We start from the raw sequence: 20290 nt of genomic DNA on the forward strand, positions 1-20290 counted from the left end.
CAATCCATAGGAAATGAACTGTGGATATAACATCTCCTAATGCTTGGTTACAATTTTGGTTAAGCACATTGTCTGGCCTGCAACACCAAACTCTCCACAACACTTCATTGAATGATATATCCTTGTTCACACATTTACCTCTCTCTGATAATACAGACAAAATATCGACTCACAAAATTACATAAGCATATCTCCTATATATACAAATCATCAACCTTGATAACAAGGTCGGCTAAACCCTCAACCCTCAACTCATAATTACAAAGATTACATTACATGATACAAAGATCAACCACTAGACCAATATTATGGTTTACATTACATAGCATGGACCTAATTCAAATTCCCAAACAATTACATCCACCAAAAATCCCACCAAGATTAACCACAAAACGTTACATCAACTGGGAAAAGCCCTCAGTGTCAATAACATAGAATATCCTATCGGACCCAAATAGGATCACCAAATCTTCACGCTAGCCAATGCGAAGCCACCAAACAATTGGGACATGATCAAGAACACGTTTAGCATGTTAAGAACTATTTCTAGAAGCCGCATCAAAACCACTTAACCATTTCATCAAATATCACCAACTGGGACCAAGAACATCAACCGATAGTCGAGAACATAATCAATAGCTTCCGGGGCACCAAATCACGACCCAAGTGAATATGACACACATATAATCATCATGAATATCCTTCCAAAACCAATTCCAACAATCTGAACATATCGGAGAAAAATCTTTGATAACCTCTGCCAAAACCATGTCCAACCGGAGTAGGTCAGCAACCAACTAGAGTAGTGTTGCCATCAATGACAACACATAATCAATTCCTGCATATTGCCAACAACAATAGTGGAGATTAATTTAAACATTGCAATGTGGTAGTCAACACATACTCAAAGGTTCTTCACAACGCTAATAATTGTTCTTGGGGACATGTCTAACAAACCAAAAACAATTGCTAATCTTTCACTATTATGACATGAAAATAATCATTTTTCCTCACTTTCCACATCATTGAGTAAATGTCTTGAATTTGGAAAATACCCTACTACCTTCATGTCCCAAGACAATTTCTCCAACTTTGCACAAGTCTCTTATGTTTGGATATGATCTATCTCCTACATGTACCATTTTATGGCCTTCAATCCAACTACATCTATAGATCAATATCTTTTTATTTTTATTTTTTATCTTTCATTAAACTCCTTATCATTTGAACCTCACACCACTTGCCCATTTCTACATAGATGTTTGAGAAAGTCACATCACTTTTAGCATCCAAATTAAAATAGAGTATTGCTATAAATACTTTTAAGGTTGTGGTCTCACGGAGGGGCTTCAAGAACTATTTTTAATGGAGTAGGAGGTTCCGCGAGGTAAAAAAAAAAGGGCTATAGGAATAAGTAGAATCTTTTCTTGATAAATAGGAGCTCTTACTTTTTATTTTAAAATTTTATATAGATGCATTTGGAGTGGGACAAGAAATTGCCCCCACCAGCTTAGAAAATTTTCTACTAGTTATCAATCATTTAGAATTTTTAAATTTCTACCAATTATTTTTTGTTGTCATTTTATATTTATATATTTTATTGAATATAATAATACAAAATAATAAAATTTGTAAGACCACCACCTTCCTTAGATTTGAAAGGTTAAACTTTTAAACTTAAACTACATTACAAAATTCATTCATCCAACAATCTTTTGTTTTTAAATCATCGCCCCACAAAACCACAGCCTAACCCTTTGTTCATATGTGATCTGCAGGCACGAAGAAAGCAGTCACAATTACCATAAGTTTAACTAACATCTTAATAATAAAATTTGTGTTGTCATCAAAATAGGCAAAACGATACGGTCAATTATGCACGCATTATAATCAGTCGTCATTGAAGTGTGTACGACCTGCATGACTGCACGGACAAAACTTATAATCAAGATATTTTCCTTTAAATGCTGCATTAATTTGAAGATTTTGAGGACATTCTTTATAAATACTGCATTCCATGAGATCATATTTATTTGAGGCATTTTGTCAAACAGTTTACCTACCTTCTTCCACATTTTGCGTACTTGCCTGCCAATTTGTTCCAACTACAATATCTGACAAAATCCCTCCTTCCATTACGCTTTGATGGATATCGAAGGCTTGTTCCAAAGCTCCCATTTTGGCACAGGCGGCAATTTCATTTGCTTTAGGGTTTCTAAAACTGTCAATAAAACCATTTTGTGCATATCCTGCGAGGCCACATTTCTTGGAGACGTTTCGTCGAACAGTTCAAGTCCCTTGTGTATGCTTTCACTTTTTGAATACATGTCTACCAGAGCAGTAGCAACTATATCATCGGACGAAATTCCTCCATCCTTTATGCCTTGATGGGTTTCCATATCCTGTTCCACAGCTTTCATTTGGCAAAGGCTGGGGAGGATACTGGCAAATGTTGCAGAGGGTGGTTTTACACCTACCGATTACATTTGCTTGAAAGTTTTTAAAGGCCTTTTCAACAAATCCATTTGTGAATATCCTGCAATCATAGCATTCCATGAGATGAAATATTTTTGAGACATTTTGTCAAACAGTTCACGTGTATTGTCTATAATTCCACATTTTGCATACGTCTACCAAGGTAGTTGCAAATGACTTCACAACTGCGATTGCATTTACCTGAATGTTGTGAAGCTTTTTCAACAAATCCATTTTGTGCATATCCTACAATCATGGCATATCATGATGTTGCCGGCAAGGAGGACTATTTTGTCAAGCCTTCTTAACAAATGCATTTTGTTTGTGCATATCCTGCAATCCTTGAGAAATGTTATTAAATAGTTCGCGTGCATTGTCTGTGTATAGGCATGTTGCATGCCATCCTACCCACGAGCCACGAGATCATCTTTATATGTTACATTCTTCTCGTCAACTTCATGCATTGTACAATTTTGTTTACCTTGTTCTTGAAGTTGTTCCTGATAAAATTATTTCGTATTGAATGTATACCTATATATGCAATGGTTGCTACAGCTATTTTCACAGACAAGACAGTGAATAGCAGAGATCAATCCATCTTCACATGTTAAACTTATTACATTCTATTTCACAAGCCTTATACATTGTACACCATATTTCTGTTAGTTTTCACTTTTGTCAAATAGCTTGCCTGTCTTATTTTTGCTTCCAAATCAGTGGCAACTTCAACCACTAAATTTTTATCTATCCATTTCATTTTCATAGATGTCCTTACCCTGCTTGCAACTAATTTTTGGCTACTATGTTCATATTAATATCATATTGGATCTACAATGCATTAGAAGTGAAATAATGTAAGGATTTGTTCGAATGGTATGTTGTATTTTGGTATAAATTTGATGCATTTGGTGAAACACTGTGTCTACCTTGTAAGGACATCCATTTAATATAAAGCTACATTAACCATTTTTTGAGAGGCTATCTTACCATATTGATAAGAATTATATACCCCAAATCATTATAATTGATAAAATTGGAACTGAACTTGAAGCATGGGCAGTAGCTAGTACAATTGCTCCGCTGGTTGGAACCTACCCATTGAATGACTATAAAAAAATTAATAAAGAATCATTCTCCACATATGCTACTATCAAGTATATAGTTTTATTTGTCTATATTTAAGTGTTGCACTAGGTGACAATAAGGAGAAGAAGAGATAATCACAACTTGGAAGAAACTTTGGATGCCATTTTAGCAGGGAGTTCAGTCTTATTTTAGATCCGCTTGATGGACATGAAGGTGGATGATGTTGAAAATTCTTCCATGATAAAAAAGAACTTGGCTTTGCAGGTGGATAATGTTGAAAATTCTTCGATGATTAAAAGGAACTTGGCTTTGGAAAGGAGTGTACAGAGATAATATTAGAATATCTAAATTTGGATTGTGATCTGAAGACGTGGGATAGGAGAGATGATGATGACCAATTTAAGAATAAAAAGTAGAGATTGGCTAGTTGGGGAAAGAAAGGTTAAGGTTCACCACTCCTGCAATAGACTTATCAGTAGTTAATTTGCAGTAATGGGAGTGGAGGGTGTCATTAAAGTCATAAATGAAATTGGAGCAGTTGACGCAGTGCTTGCTTTACAAGAATTCATACACACTTCCTCCTCAACAAACCAGTAACTTATATTTCTTTCAAATTACAGGTTTCAGGCTCCACTTATTGTAATTAAATCTTATAAAATAACTTTTCTTCCGTAAAAAGTTGAATGAAATCCAGTCAAAATAAAGCTTATATTTTAATTATTATATTTCAAAAAGTAGTTAAAAGGTAACTGGGTAAATTATTAAAAGAAGTCTATATATATAAAGCTATTGGCATTGTAAAAAAGAACTCTTGATGAAAAGAAATTGGAGAGATTTTATGAGAACTTTTGGTTTGACATTTTAGTTTTTGGAATTGTATAATTTTAAAAATATAATAAACAAAGTATTTTTATAATATATTGTGAATGCATTTTTGAGTTATTATTACTAATTTTTCATAAATGATAATGTTTTGGTGAAAATCATCTATCATCTATTGAAAAGCTTATAAATTGTGTAATTGATGCAATGAAACACAATCAAATCTTCATTGAGATTTTTTCTCCTTCTTACATCATCATTATATATCTAAACATATTTTGTGGTAATATCCCCTTATAATTTGTAATACATTGTAAAATCTTAGTTGATATTTGTGTGTCTATCGTTGGGATCTTTGTGATTCATTTTCCTTTAGTATTTAATTTTCTCTTTTTTGTACTTTGAGGTTAAAATTACACAAAAAAATACAAAAAACCCCATCATATGAAGCAATTGCACTTCTCATATGAGAATGTTTTTTACTTTAATAATAACTTATCCAGCTACTTGAACTTTTGTTACTGCTCATTAGACGAGTCATACTAAAATTTGCAATGAGCAATCCATTTGCTAACATGACAAGAAATTGATTTGTTCAATACATTGTATATAGATGCAATAGAAATGTTGAACCACAATAATTTGAATTCATGAGAACTAAATTTGAAAAAACTAGTTATAGGTTAAATAACTAGGGTTACTTAGGAAAGAATAAACTTGGGAAACAAAGAAATATCATGATTTTTGTGAGTTTTGATTTCAGATTTAAATTAGGACTCAAATATAAAGATGTAGGAAATCAAATTTCTGATTTTATGATAGGTATTTTGATGTTTTAATTTCTTTTTAAATTAAGGAGAAAAATATAAGCTAGGGAACCAAAAACTAATTGTACTAAAAAAATAATTTTCATTTTTTTGGTCATATATCTTAAACAATGTTCTAGATATCACTATTTTTTGGACACGTGGTTTCAAACTAAGAGATAAAATAAACTAGTTGTTTATTTATTCAACATGTTGACTATTTTTCTAAAAATAGCAAAATTATTATCAAAATTACTAATCTAACATCTTTAATAAACTTTGTTTTATGATTTGGGTTCTTATGAAAGGTTTAAAACCAAGATAGTAAATTATCATAAGAAATATATCATGCCACTTCATTTATTAAATAATTTCTCTCTCTCTATATATAATAAATTTCAAGAACTGTGTTAATAGTGAATCTATTAACTCTAGCAATCTTGATTAAAGAGAGAACTTGAAAATTTTAGTAGATGTTTAGGAAGAGTATTTTGAGACTCAATGCCATATCATTTACACGATGTCTACATTTAGAATGTGTATTGGTGAATACTTTTTACTATTGTAAATGACATAATTAGTATATGTTAAACTAAGTGTGTTATCTTTATTTACATAGGTTAGAATGTATTATGCTTTGCATACACACTCCACCCTTTATCTTTATGAATTGGGCACTCCTTTTCTATTTACTTGGTTTTTACATTTTCTATCTTTGAAACTCATATTCTCCATTTTCATTTATTCATGTTCTACATGTATTTATTACTTTCTAAGATTTTTGTTCCTTGTAGATCTTAGAACAAGCTTTTGGATCTTGGGGAAGCTACATATCTAAAGAAGTCCTAAAATCTCAGCTTTTTAAGGAACCTATAAATTTTGGAATTGGCTTCTTGGGTTGAATTTTCATCTACCTTTCATTTTCATCCTATCCTTTTGTGTTATACCTTGGAACTTTAAGAGATTTAGGGACTTTTGGACTTGGTTGTAAAACAAAAAAATGGCTTCACAACTTAAAGTTTTCCAAATACAAACAAAAGTTATACAAGATGATATAGTTAAATTTCATGTCTATTTTTATGTTGTATTCAAAATTCTTGGTTGTGGATTTTTAATTATTGACTCAAATTAATCTATTACCATATTGTGTGAATTCTAACTATGCCCGTTAGATTTTGACCAAAATATGAAGATTAGGGTTATAAAGTTTCTCTAGAGTTCATCTTCACCTTTATATATTGTGCTTTTCACTTGGTTGGTTAAATATCATTTCTCTAACAATATTTGTTAATTTTGGGTTATGTGAATCTTTCATTTATTATTTTAGTAGTTAAGATTTTTCATGTATATCATTCTTAGGTTCTTAGATATTCATTAATTATGATTTCATTGTTTAAATCTTAATTCAAATGTTTTGTGCGGTGTTTTGACAATCATTCATACAAAGGTTCAAACATAGGACTTCTCAATTTCATGTCCTTAGCCTAACTCAATGCCCAACTAGAAAACAAATCTTTAAAACATTTGGTAAGCTCTCTCTTCTTTATCAATTGAAGGTTTTAAGTAGTTTTAAAACCTACCCAAATTCCTAGCACACTCTTCTCATTTGTTTGTTAGAACTTTGGAAAAATATTTGGCAGAGTCTTCCTCTTAGTCATGTTCATTATTTTTCTTATTTTTTAGAATTTTTACTTAGTTCCCTAATCTTTAGAAGATCTCTAAAATGATCTCATTTTTTTATCAAATGGTTGAGTTAATTTCTAAATTAGTCAAAATCTTTGACATAGTCTTTTATTTATTATCAATATGTATTCTTGGTTTTGAAATCACTATGGATATTTGGTATGGTCTCACTTTGGTCACTTCTCATATCATTTTCATTCATCAAAACTTTAAGGAAGTTTTGAAAGTTATCTAAAAATTGTACATAATCTCCTTTTTATTTCAAACTAGTATTTCATGTACATGCCTGATGCAAAGGGCTCAAAGATGTTAGAAAAAGCTCAAAACCATTACCCCAAAGTTCTCACAAGTTTACAAAGTGATATCTTTCTCCCAACTCAACTTGCCCACTCACCATCCCTCCACACCTTGACAACAAATGACCCAAACTTGAATGTTGACTCAAAATGGATCCAAAATTCAAGGGAAGGCTGATAAAAAGGGTTTTGGCATCCCAACAACACCCCTCAACCACTAACATGAACTCTTTGACCTATATCTTCAGTACTTCCTTCATAACCCCAACACTTTCCTAGCAGGTCTCCAAATTGGGTTTTTGGCACATAAATTTTCATACAATGATGATAGATAAAAGAACAAAAAATATTTAGATACCCATTAAGGCTTTCTAAAATATATCTAAAAATCTCTTTAGGTCACTTTGGACCAACTCTTCCAAAACAGGGCTTCTACGTTGTCCCACTAGGCCAATTAGGCCACTTTTACAAAGGATCCTATCTTCAATCTCCTCTTTAGTTTGAAAAATATTCCCAGACCTACTCCACAAGCCTCAAATAACCTAAATCACTAGGTTTAAAGTCTTATAACTTCTATTAAGTTGTCATCTTAGCAAACTTTTTAGCCCTTCCTGGGAGGGTTTATTGGAACCACTACTTCCAAGCCTTCCCACACTTCACCAACACCCCAATTTTTTTTAATTGGGTCTAAACATGCTTCATGGACCCTTACAAGGTCAGTCAAAACAAGGATTCATCAACCCTATCACCAACATCTCTCTTATCACTTGAAAGCATGCAACCATTTACTCAAGACATTACCATACAATCAATGAATGACCTCCTTTGTTCACAAAGCATTCAAAACATTTTATTTAAAAATTGTTGGGCTCATTCTGATTAGTTATAGAATATATAGTGGGTGGAATGGGTTAGAATCACGATTTTACTTACAAACCCTCTATTTAGATTTCACAGACCCGTGGACAGTAAAATCATCATAAAATGCTTGAAACTTAATGAATTTACACCAAATCAAAAATATTATATTCTCAAATCATCCTACTCTTAATTACAAGTGTTAATAGTATGGATTCAAGACATAGAAGATCATATTGAGGTCTGTTACAGAGGTTACCAAAAAATGCAAAGAAAGATGTATTGATAGGACGACTTCAACGTACAGTCTGCATTGCCTAACTTCTCCAACCTCCTCATTTGACCTTTCAAGGGTCCTTTATATACTTATATAATATTTTCAACCAACTTCAAATATTTTTTAAACCATATGACCATTGGTTTTAGACTTTGACAACTTTACATGATGACAACTTTTGATTTGACAACTTTAGCAACTTTTGCTTGTTGCTTACAAAACTTCAAATGATTTGAAATCACCTAAACATTCCTAAAAGATGTCTATCTTGGAACAAGATTACATCCATGAATTCATCATTGACATACATTTGACAATATTGTGACAAAATTTTCCCATATAGGCTTATTGAACACCATGACCCTATGATTGAACTCAAACTCACACAAATGGTCCATAGGACCTTATTTGAAGACATTTAACATGAACCAAAACTTAAAATCTCAAATTTTCCTTATGAAGGCATGATATCCTTGGGTTCTCCTGCAAGAATGTCAAAGATTCTTCATATTTAAAATTTTACACTCTCACTTCTTTGTTAGTCAACATTTTTACTTAGTTAAAAAACATTTCCAAGTTTTGAAATGCTTTCATATGTGTTCATCAAAGCGTTCAACTAGTTTTTAAACCCTTGTCAATGTCCAATGTGATTATCACCCCTCTACTTTTTATTTTATTTTAGTTCTATCCAAACTTGGAACTTGATTTTGTATATGTGTTCCCTCCTAGACTTTAACCTCGTATCTTTAAAATTTTATCTTAGTTCATGTTAGACCATACATCAAGTTCTAAGTTCTCAATCCACACCAACACCTAAAAATTGGTGAATAAAGACATAATTGAAACTTAAAAGTCTCATTAGAACAAAAAAAATGACATCTCTTAAATTCATGAAACTTTTAAATCCCCAAAATTTTAAAAGTCCCTTAGCTTTCTAAAAGCCTAGACTAAAAGGTTCCATATGACTATAAAATCTTGCATAATGAAAAGAAAAGGGTGCAATCAAAGAAATAATTTTGAATGAAAAGGTTAAAAAATGAAGGAGCAAGTACAAAATGGTGACATTTATGTTGGAAATTTGAGTTGTGTTATGTTCTCATTAGTGTCAACCTATCTTGTGTTGTCATTGATGTCACTATGTGTTGTAGATGGTTTGTAAATGTATGTTTTGATGTCGCTATGTGGTCTAATAGTGATACTGAGGTATTTTTAGAAGGTTGGTGTAGTGGAAGTTTTAATACACATGAAACAATATTTATGCAGGAATGAGTGTTTAATGTCCCAGTGGAAGAATACTTTGCATTTGTTTGGTATGAGAAGATTATGGAGTGTGGATCTGGATATAAAATTTTATGATATGTGTATATTGTACTATTAAATTTGCAGGTCCTTTGTTTCTCAGATGGTGCAGTTAGTTGTTGTTGTTTTTATGCTGCTAAAATTAAGGCCAATTGTAATAAACATGCACATAGATGAGACAATATAAATGAAATTATGAAGCAAATTGAAAGTTAAATAAAAGCAAACTAAAAGGTCATTTGAGATGTCCCATCTTCCTCTATTTTTAAGGACCTTGAAGGTGTTGAATTTGTTTTCTCTCAACGAAGCAATAACCTCCAAAGTGGCAACTCAAAAAGTTGAGTAGCTACTTCATGATAATGCAAGTGATTTATTGCATGATTGATTGATGCATGATTTAGCTAAAATGATGATTTTAGCTACATGATTGATAAATAAAAACTAAATTAACATGCTAAAATTTATTTTAAACATGCTAATATTGATCTAAATATCAATTATGCTAGATGATTAAGATATAAAATTCCTATGGTAATGATGCTAAAATCTAGGATGCAATGGTCTTTATTGCTCCAAAATGAGGGATATTTATAGGAATTGCAAGACCAAAGTTGAGGTGGCAGGAATCGACGATCTAGATTTGATTTGAAGATATCAAGGGCTAGAATTGAAGAAGTTGGAGAAGAGGTTGGAGGAAGGGACACATGTCATCTTTGTGGTGACAAGTGTCAAAGGAGAGAAGACATGTGGCCAAAGTGCCATGTGTCTCAAGGAGGGGATATCCAACCCACAGGAGGTTAGAATCGAAGAGGTTAGGATGTGCAAGATATGATAGGGTTAGTTGTACCTAGGATTAGATAGAATGGGTTAGGTTAGGGGGTGGTTAGGCTAGAAGTTAGGAGCCATGTGCTCAATTTGAATTTAGAAATTTAAATAATTAGAAAAGGGATAATTAAACTCAACAAACATGCAATTCGTTAATTTTAATTATGGAATTATAAGAATTGAATTTAAATGGAGAGAATTAATTAATCAAAAGGGGGGAAATTAATTAATTTAAAATAATCAATCAAAAGGGAGAGAAATTAATTAATTTAGAATTAATTAATCAAAAGGGAGATATGGAATGAACTATATAACTATTTCATTTAGATTTATTTACAAGTAGATGAATAGGGAAATTAATCAAATTACTTGTGAATTCAATTAATTGGGAAGGGGGATCAATTAAATAACTGCGTATTTAATCAATTATATTTAGACCATTTTAGGTGTATACATTTTGCCCCTCTTTGAAGGTGTAATGCAACGGTTCAAAGAAAATTTGATTCGATGATGCTGATGTGATATGATTCAATGCAGATTTGATCTTGATATGATAAATTTTGATTTGATGTGGACATGATTTGATGTGATGCCCCAGAGGCTAATTGATAGATTACGATGCGAGGATGCCCCCTCGAGAGATGAATCAGATAATTTTATTATTTTTTGATTTTTTCATGATTTTTAAACTTTTTGAATTTTTTGCCTTTTTTTGAATTTTTGAATTTTTTGCAATTTTTTAGTTTTTTAAATTTTACGATGTTTTTAAATTTTAAATGATTTTACATTTTTTAGATATTTTCCAAATCAATCCGATTCATTTCCTGATAAGAAATTTGAAAACACTGACCTATAAGTTGATGAGTTGATTAAAAATAAGTGAGATAAAAATCCCACTTAAATGCCCCACTTTGAGTTTAAAATGTGAAAATCACTTTTACCACTCCTCATTTGTGCATTTCAATTTGTTGAAAATATGCTCTGGTGAAGAAAATAGTAATCCCCTGCCACCAACACAAATTTGAGCAAGTTCGATGACATGAGCATCTCGCAGCCTATGGTCCATCGGTACGTACCCCAAGAAAACCCTCCTTTGTTCAATTTTAATAGATTTTTTAAAGAAAATTGTCACTTTAGAAAAATCAAATTTTCAACATTTCTAGCATGTGGGTATTACATTTTTTTGCATTTTCGAGATGGGTTTTTCATGTTTAAAAAATGGGTTTTTGAGCATTTTGTAAAATTTTAATTTTTTGCATTTAAAATAAAATGTTTGAGTTTGTTTGGGAGCGAGGGGTGGGGTGGCGCTATCATCAGTGGCACCGCAGGCGTCGGTGCCACAAATGGCACAACATCTATCGCCGCGGGTACCAGGCTTGGTGTCGTCGGTACCATGATGCTATTGTGGGTGTCGTCGTGGGCACCAGGCTGGGCGTTGTTGGCACCAAGGTTGTCATCATGGGTGCCGCCAACGCCAAGGTGCACCGAGGCACCAACCAACACGATAAGGCTAGAGCACGAAGAAAAAAAACTTGATCATGCGCGGTTGTGCTCAAATTTGATAAAATTTTGCACCTTGTCCACCAATTGTCACAATTTTGATAAGGTGATAAAATGCTATCAAGCTGATTTAATTATTAACGTCAATAGGATAAAGATAAGCCAAAGTTGATGCTTGGTATCAAATTTTTGAATTTTTATTTATTTAGATACTCCTGATTGATGACGATTGATGATCAGTTTTTGATTATCTCAATTTGCGTGCTTGATAAGATAGGATTGATTATGAACTCATGATAAATGAGAGTCACTAATAGGGGCTCAATGAGATTTGATAGAAATCTCACGTGAGCAAGATAGATTGATATATTGACTCATAGATTGATTGATAGATAGATAAATTGAGTTACTGATATGTTGATATGATTTGATTGAAGGAACCCTTTAGTGTCCTCTAGTCTTAGGAGCGCTTCCCGAATATGTGGATGCTAATACCCCGCCTTAGCTAGGCGGAACAAGACCACATCAATAGGTGTGGCTTATCTTCCCTTCTTGATATGCCCCAACCTTTGATTAATCGGGGATTACTGACAACATTGGCTGAGCATTAGCATAGTGAGCATAATACCTTCCACTTACCGACTAACAAGATGACGGTTACACCCAAGGATGTATACTGGATACCGCACATCATAGTGATGGGAGAATTGGTATATTATGATCTCAACGAGCAGGGTGGTATTGATGCACTTCACAGAGTTTTTGACAATGATGAGGTTGGCGAATATGACATTTCATGGTAGGAGATGTTAGATCTAGGTTGTGCCACATTACCTAGTGTGCTTGTCAAATTCATTTAGGGTTTCCTTTGTCTTGATCATAGGTCAAAGGGATTATCCATTGGATGGGGTCATCTCCTTGAATAGTTGGTTACATGGGGGACTCAATTTGCATAGGGATCTTGCATGTTGGCCCACCTGTATTATGATTTTTACCGAGTAGTGTACCAGAGATTAGCTCCATTGTCAACAGGGGTGACTATTCTCTAGATATGGGCCTGGGAGCATCTGCCCATCACACGACCATTAGTAGACAGAGAGAGACCTATAGGTAGGCCTTATGCACATGGATATCTAGGTATTATTGTCTAGCAAAAGATGGGAAATTTGGAGTATTGGAGATGAGTTATAGATGGCCTGGATACAGTGGTATGGAGACCTTATAGAGATTGTGAGGTCTAGCTAGAGGATGCAGTTGAGATGCCTTATGTATTCTTGAATTGATACCTGATTGGATCTACACCCTATGTTATTGAGTGATTCCTTTGTACAAGGGCGTTGAGACAATATGGTAGGATATAGGGGAATCCATAGGGTACAACCCACTATGCGGGTAGGAGACTTGATGTGTCTACTTGGGGGCCCACTATTTCATATGAGCAGGCATGCACATAGTACCTATCATTGGAGTCATAAGATTGGGACTATTCTCCATGTATCATAGATAGTGGAATGGCTAGCGAGTACACTACATATTATACCACACATAGGTTTCCTAGATTGACTTATCCCAATGAGCTAGAGCCAACCTTTGATGAGGATGATGAGAGGCCATGACCCAAAGCTCTAAGACAACTGAGGGATGATGGGGGGAGAGGAGGTGGGGGGGAGATGATGGTGAAGATGGAGGGGATGGTAGCGATGGATATGGAGGAGATACATGAGATTATGGTGGTGGAGATGGAGATGGAGGAGATGATGATGGGGGAGATGGTAGAGTGGTGGCAGTGGTATCGACAGGCACACTAAGAGCCAATAGTTCTAGACTTTATAGAGAGTTACCTATGGATTGGGTGACTTGGGTGGTCAAACAAAGGAGATCAGGTCTAGTGGACCAGGGGTAGCAGGCCCCAGAGAAGGAAGTCCCCCAGGTTAAGCAAGTACAGGTAGGGGTACCACAAGTTGAGTAGCCACAGGTAGAGGCACCACAACAAATCCTCATTAGGATGTCATCTCATCAACAATAGGCTCAAATCAGTGACTTGTAGGGTCAGGTTCAACAACTAGAGGGTTGGTTGACAGGGAGAGACTCTTAGATAGCTTAGCTCTAGGTCCAGATGGCACAGTTATAGGTACATGCATGGGTATAGATTTCCCAAGCAGAGGCTCAGATTGCCTCTCTCACTGTAGAGAGAGACGCAACCCTGGATAGGTGTGGACTGGTAGAGACATAGGTGGCTGCATCTATTAGGACTATGTCGGGGGAGGCCATCAGGGTCATCCAGCGTTCGACCCATGAGACTAAGTACTACAGGACCTTATACTATACTATTGTTCCTACTGATCAAAGGGCTCCTAAATTTTTAGATATGAGTAGGAGATCAAAGCAGAGCCAATATGAGAGTCGAGGAGTGACAGGGCCACTTCAAAAATATCCCCCAGCTGGGGACCCAGGTACAGGGTATGAGTTGGTGTTACCAGACCTTCCACATCAGGACATAGTTCTGCTTCGCGTCCTAGTGGTCACACTGATATGGGACATTGATTCTTTTTAATGGTATGATATGCAGTAGATTCTACTTGCTCTATATGACCTATGAGATTATGGATTCCTTCTACTTGCTATATTAATATGTTGTGCAACTATTTACATGATGTATGCTTTAGTTTCTATATAGTTACAGATTCTAGATGATGGGTGTATGCTTTCTATATGATGATGTGGTATTTACATGATGTATGGGTATGTACTATGTGATGCATGTGCCATGATTTCTATTTTTATGATTTTACCTATGCATACTTATATGAGGTGGATGCAATGCAATACAATGACGATGCCATTATGATACATGATTGATATGAGATAGATGTAATGCAATGATCCAACTAAATTAATGAATGATTGGATGTTTCATATGAATGATGTCTTACTATGTAATGCTTATATGTGATGAAATGAACTAACTTATCTTGCAAGATGGATGAATTAATTATTTTTGTTAATGTCCAATGTACTAATCACTTAATAAGAGAGATAACACCTGTTGAAGCGTTTGGCCTTGGAAAAGATGAATTCTTGTGATCCCATGCAAAATGAAATGCAATCTACATTAAATATGCAAATGTGAATGAAATGCAATGTTGTGATCAGACTAGTCATTTGGTCATTGCTTTTTATCATCATTGAGCCTTTAAAATGTGGGAAGTGAGTGCAAACATTGATGGTAAAATTAAACCATGATGACCTGAGCACTACTTTCTTGGGTTTTAATATTGCATGTTAGCACAAGTATCACGGTATAATTGAACCTAGATGACTTGAGTGTTGCTTGCGTAAAACAGGCAGTATTAACCATTGATATATGCAAATCCGAAATGTCCTCGATGATACTCTGATGATCATGTCCTAAGAAAAACTTTCACATATTAATGATTAATTTACAAATAGTAGACAAAATAAAATATCATGTTCCTTCATTGTTCCTCTAGTCAAATACATCCTTGAGTCACTCAAAAATCATAATAGTGAAAATGAAGATAAAACAACTGAACCATTGTTGTCATAGTTTTAAAATCATTAGTCAAAAGATATCATCCATTGATATGTGTTTTCCATGTTTAGACTAATAGTTGAGGTTGTTAATGATTTGATCTTGTGTAAAACATTGGATGTGTCTCAGTTTTCACTTGACAATTGTTGCCTAACTATTGTTCTACCTATTTGATTAAGATTACAACGAAATTTTTCCCCAGCTAGGTTTAGGATTTTTCCCCCATTCTAGAAACAAACCTTATTATGGATATACAATGATGATCCAAGCCATGGTGAGATGGCACTGCTTGATTATGTACAAAAGGCTTTATGATGGATATATACAAATAAAGCATGAACTCATAGATGGAAGAGCCAGTTGACATATAACACTTGTTTCCAGGTTTTTACCAAATGTTTTTATTGCATTTTTCCTCATATTTGATTTTTTTTTACTTTCCATTGTTTTCACTGTTTTTGGATTTTGCTACTTTTTCACTGTTTTTGGATTTTTTAGCTTTTTCATCGTTTTTGGATTTTTTGCTTTTAGACATAAAAAAATTTCAAATGCATTGTGTTGATAGGTTCTTCAAACCACTCGCCTTCTAGTGTTGACAATTTGTAAGCTCCGGATCCATTTGCAGCAACCACGACAAAAGGACCTAACCAGTTTGGTTCAAATTTTCCCTTTTTCTCACGATCTTGCTGGTTACATGGATTTTCTCTTAAGACAAGGTCTCCCAACTGAAATACTCTCGACTTGACTCGGTGATTTTAGATTCTCACCATTCTTTGTTGATATGCTTTTAGGTTATCAAAAGCATTTTGGTGATGCTCTTGTAGCAATTCTATTTCCTGTAACCTCGATACTCTTTGTTCCTCCTCTGGAATGAGTCCCTTTAGTGACACTCATAGAGCAGGTATCTCTACTTCAATTGGTAAGATTGCTTATGACCCATACACAAGGCAATATGGAGTTTCCCTCATGGGTGTACAAATTCTAGTACGATAAGCCCATAGAGTAGGATTCAACTAAACGTACCAGTCCTTACCAGCTTCATTTACTGCCTTCTTAAAAAAAATTCAGGATTGTTTTGTTAGATGCCTCAGCTTGACCATTCCCTTGAGGACAGCAGGGTGTTGAGAATATATGTTGGATTTGGAATCGCTCACATAGTTCTTGCATATCTTCTTTCTTAAAGGGTCTTCCATTATTAGTGATAATCGAGATGGGAATGTCGTAGTGATAGACGATATAGTTGAGGATAAAAGAAGCTATTTGTTTTTCTGTCACTATTGTTAAAGACACTGCTTCAATCCATTTAGTAAAGTATTATTTAGCAATCAAAATGAACTTGTGTCCATTTGAAGATGAAGAGTGAATTTTTCCTACTAGATCCATACCTCATTGAGAAAAAAACCATGATCCCGCCAAGGGATGTAGCTCTTGTGCTAGTGCATGTATCAAATTGCCATGGATCTGACATTGTTTACATTTCTTAGCATATGTGAAGGAATCTCTTTTCATAGTGGGCCAATAATAACCCAAGTATATGAGTTTCTTATCCAATGTAAGACTGCTTGAATGTGTGCCACCAATATCTTCATGGACTTCATTTAAGGCTTTTTTGGATTCATTACGTTTGAGGCACTTGAGGAGAGTGTTATCTAGACCTTGTCTATAAAGGATATCAAAGATAATGGTATAATGAGTGGATTGACGAATAACATTCTATTTTTGGTTTTGTGAGAGATCTGGCGGAAGGATATCATCTTTCAAGTAAAGATATGATGAGAAATAACGTGAGGATTCAATTCTGGATATATTACAGATGATCTGAGTGTCAGGGGAATCATGGGCTGGATAAAAGATTTCTTCCATCAAGAATTCATAACACTCTTTATTCTCTTGAGTTTGTAAAAGAGATGTTGCCATGGTATCTGCTGCTTTATTTTCATTCCTTGGGATATAAACAAAAGTGATTTCTACAAAATATTTCTTGAAATAATCAACTAGTTTCTTGTAGGGAATCATTTTATCATCCTTGGTTTTGTACTCATCATTTATCTAGTTGATAACTAGTTGTGAATCACCATAGATATGCAACTGTGATATTCCATTCAATGGCCATCTTAAGATCAATTGCTAGTGGTTCATACTCTACAGTATTATTTGTACATGGGAAGCTCAACCTATATGATTTAGTGATAGTATAGCCCTAAGGCATTATGAATAGAATTCCTGCACCTGATCCATGTTGTGTGCAAGAGCCATCAAAATATAGTTTCCAAGTCTTCTTGCTAACAGCGAGAACATCTGCATTAGGAAATTTTATGTGTAATGGAGTATCAACGCCTAGGGGCACTTCATCTAGTTGGCTCGCAATTACTTGTCCTTTTATAGGTTTTTGATCAAAATACTCAATGTGAAATTCACTCAGCACCATGACCCATTTAGCTAGTCGACCTGTTAGTGTTGCCTTTCTTAGCAGATATTTTAGAGGATTGATATTGGCAATCAACTTAACTGAATGTGTGAGCATATATGCTACAATTTTTGGGTTGTGAATACTACTACTAGACATTTTTTCTTCATGGTTGTGTAGGTCAACTCATATCTGACTAGAGTTCTACTGATATAGTAGATTGCTTGATCTGTTCTGTTCCTTTATTGTTGTGCTACACCAGAAGAGCTCCCAGTGATACTCATGTGGCTAAAATGTAATGCAACAATGGTTTCCTTCAATTAGTGATGCTGGTACTATTGGAGTTACTAAATATTCCTTGATTTGAGTGAAGTCCTCCTCACATTTGTCATTCCATTTGAATGGAACATTCTTGTGCAATAACTGAGTGAATGAGTGACAATGATCAGCCAATTGTGCTATGAATCTTCTTATTAACTGCAATCTCCCTTCTAGAGTATGCAATTGATTGATGTTCTTCGGTGATTCCATTTCCTTATAGCTTTTACCTTTGCTGGGCCAACTTTTATTCCTAAAGCAGATATGATATATCCCAAAATTTTGCTTGATGTGACCCTGAAAGCACACTTCTTTGGATTCAATCTTAACTTGTATTTCTCTAACCTGTCAAATATTTTGTCTAGAATTTCTAGGTGTCCTTCTCTAGTGTGTGATTTTGTTAGTATATCATCCACATAATCTTCCATGCAGGTGTAATACCCTAAAAATGGTCACCTAAACCATGGGCCCCTAATCTCGACAACATCACCAAGGTCCTCACCAAAGGAAGTTAAATCAACCTTGAGAACCAAATTAATTAATTCCTCAGTCATTAATGTTACATGGAAAATTAATCACTATATATTAATTAAATATTTATTTAATTAGTTAAATATTTCTAAGTAAATCATTTTGATCAATTATCCTATTTATTTAATTAAATATCCTAGGATATTTAATTAATAAATAAATTTGCCATTTAATCACAAAAAATGAATTAAATTACAAAAAGAGATTAATCATAAAAAGATGAATTAATTTACAAAAAGAGATTAATCATAAAAAGAGGAATTAATCTGCAAAAGAAAATAATTAAATTGAGAGAAGAAATCAAACTTAAGATATTTATGTTTTCTAAAATCGAGATAACTTAAGAAAATCAGAAATGCAATTAAATTGAATTAATCATTTTATATAAAATTAAAACTCAAAGCTTTTGAAGAAAGAAGTTGAGTTGCATTGAAAAGACTTTTTCTAAATAAAAATCTTGAACAAATTAAAGAAAAGTGCATGGAATCACCCAATTTTTATCTCAAGTGCATGAAATCAACTAATTTTATTTCCAATACAAACTTAGACTTATAATCTGAATACATTCAATCAAGCTATAATTGGAATCTATCTCAAGATTAACTGAATCTGATCTCTCAATTATTTTAATTATCCTGAAATGTATTTTTTCTTGAATAATCTCAACTGCTCATTGTTAATCGATCTTGACTGTTAGTCTCTCTTTTGAGTCTCTATAAATTCAGCCTTCATCTCTCATTCAAAATACCTTGGAGATTTATTGTTATTATGTAGTTTTTGCTCTGGAGTCATTGAAGATATTGTGCTTTGAGATTATTGCGTCTTAGTTTAGCTTTTCGCATACTTAGTTTAATCATTATTGCTTGATATCATTTAGCTTAATATTCATTCATCTAGCTTAATCTTGCATATCTAGCTTATCTTGCATCCATTTAGCTTGTTCTTGTGCTCATATAGATTAAATCCTTCATCTCGGTGTAGTCTAGTCATTGGTATTGCTTATACAAATCTGAGAGCAAGTCTATACTTGTATCTTTTAGAAGGCAATAAGTTGATTTGTATAGTTTTTATATTCATGATTATATCTATCTAACCATGCATGCAACGACTTAATCAACATATTTACTTCTAAAATATACGAGTATAGACATGCTCTCACATTTGTATAAGCAATACCAGTGACTAGACTACACCAAGATGAAGGATTTAATCTATATGAGCACAAGAATAAGCTAAATGGATGCAAGATAAGCTAGATATGCAAGATTAAGCTAGATGAATTCAAGCTATAACAATTAAACTAAGTATGCAAAAAGCTAAACTAAGACGCAATAATCTCAAAGCATAATATATTCAATGATTTCAGAGCAAAAACTGCATAATAACAATAAATCTCCAGGGTCTTTTGAATGAGAGATGGAGGTTGAATTTATAGAGACTTAAAAGAGAGACTAGCGGTCAAGATTGATTAGCAATGAGTAGTTGAGATTATTCAAGAAAAAACACATTTCAGGATAATTAAAATAATTGAGAGATCAGATTCAGTAAATCTTG

Source organism: Cryptomeria japonica, chromosome 11 (genome assembly GCF_030272615.1).
Source record: "Cryptomeria japonica chromosome 11, Sugi_1.0, whole genome shotgun sequence".
NCBI classification, from domain to species: domain Eukaryota; kingdom Viridiplantae; phylum Streptophyta; class Pinopsida; order Cupressales; family Cupressaceae; genus Cryptomeria; species Cryptomeria japonica.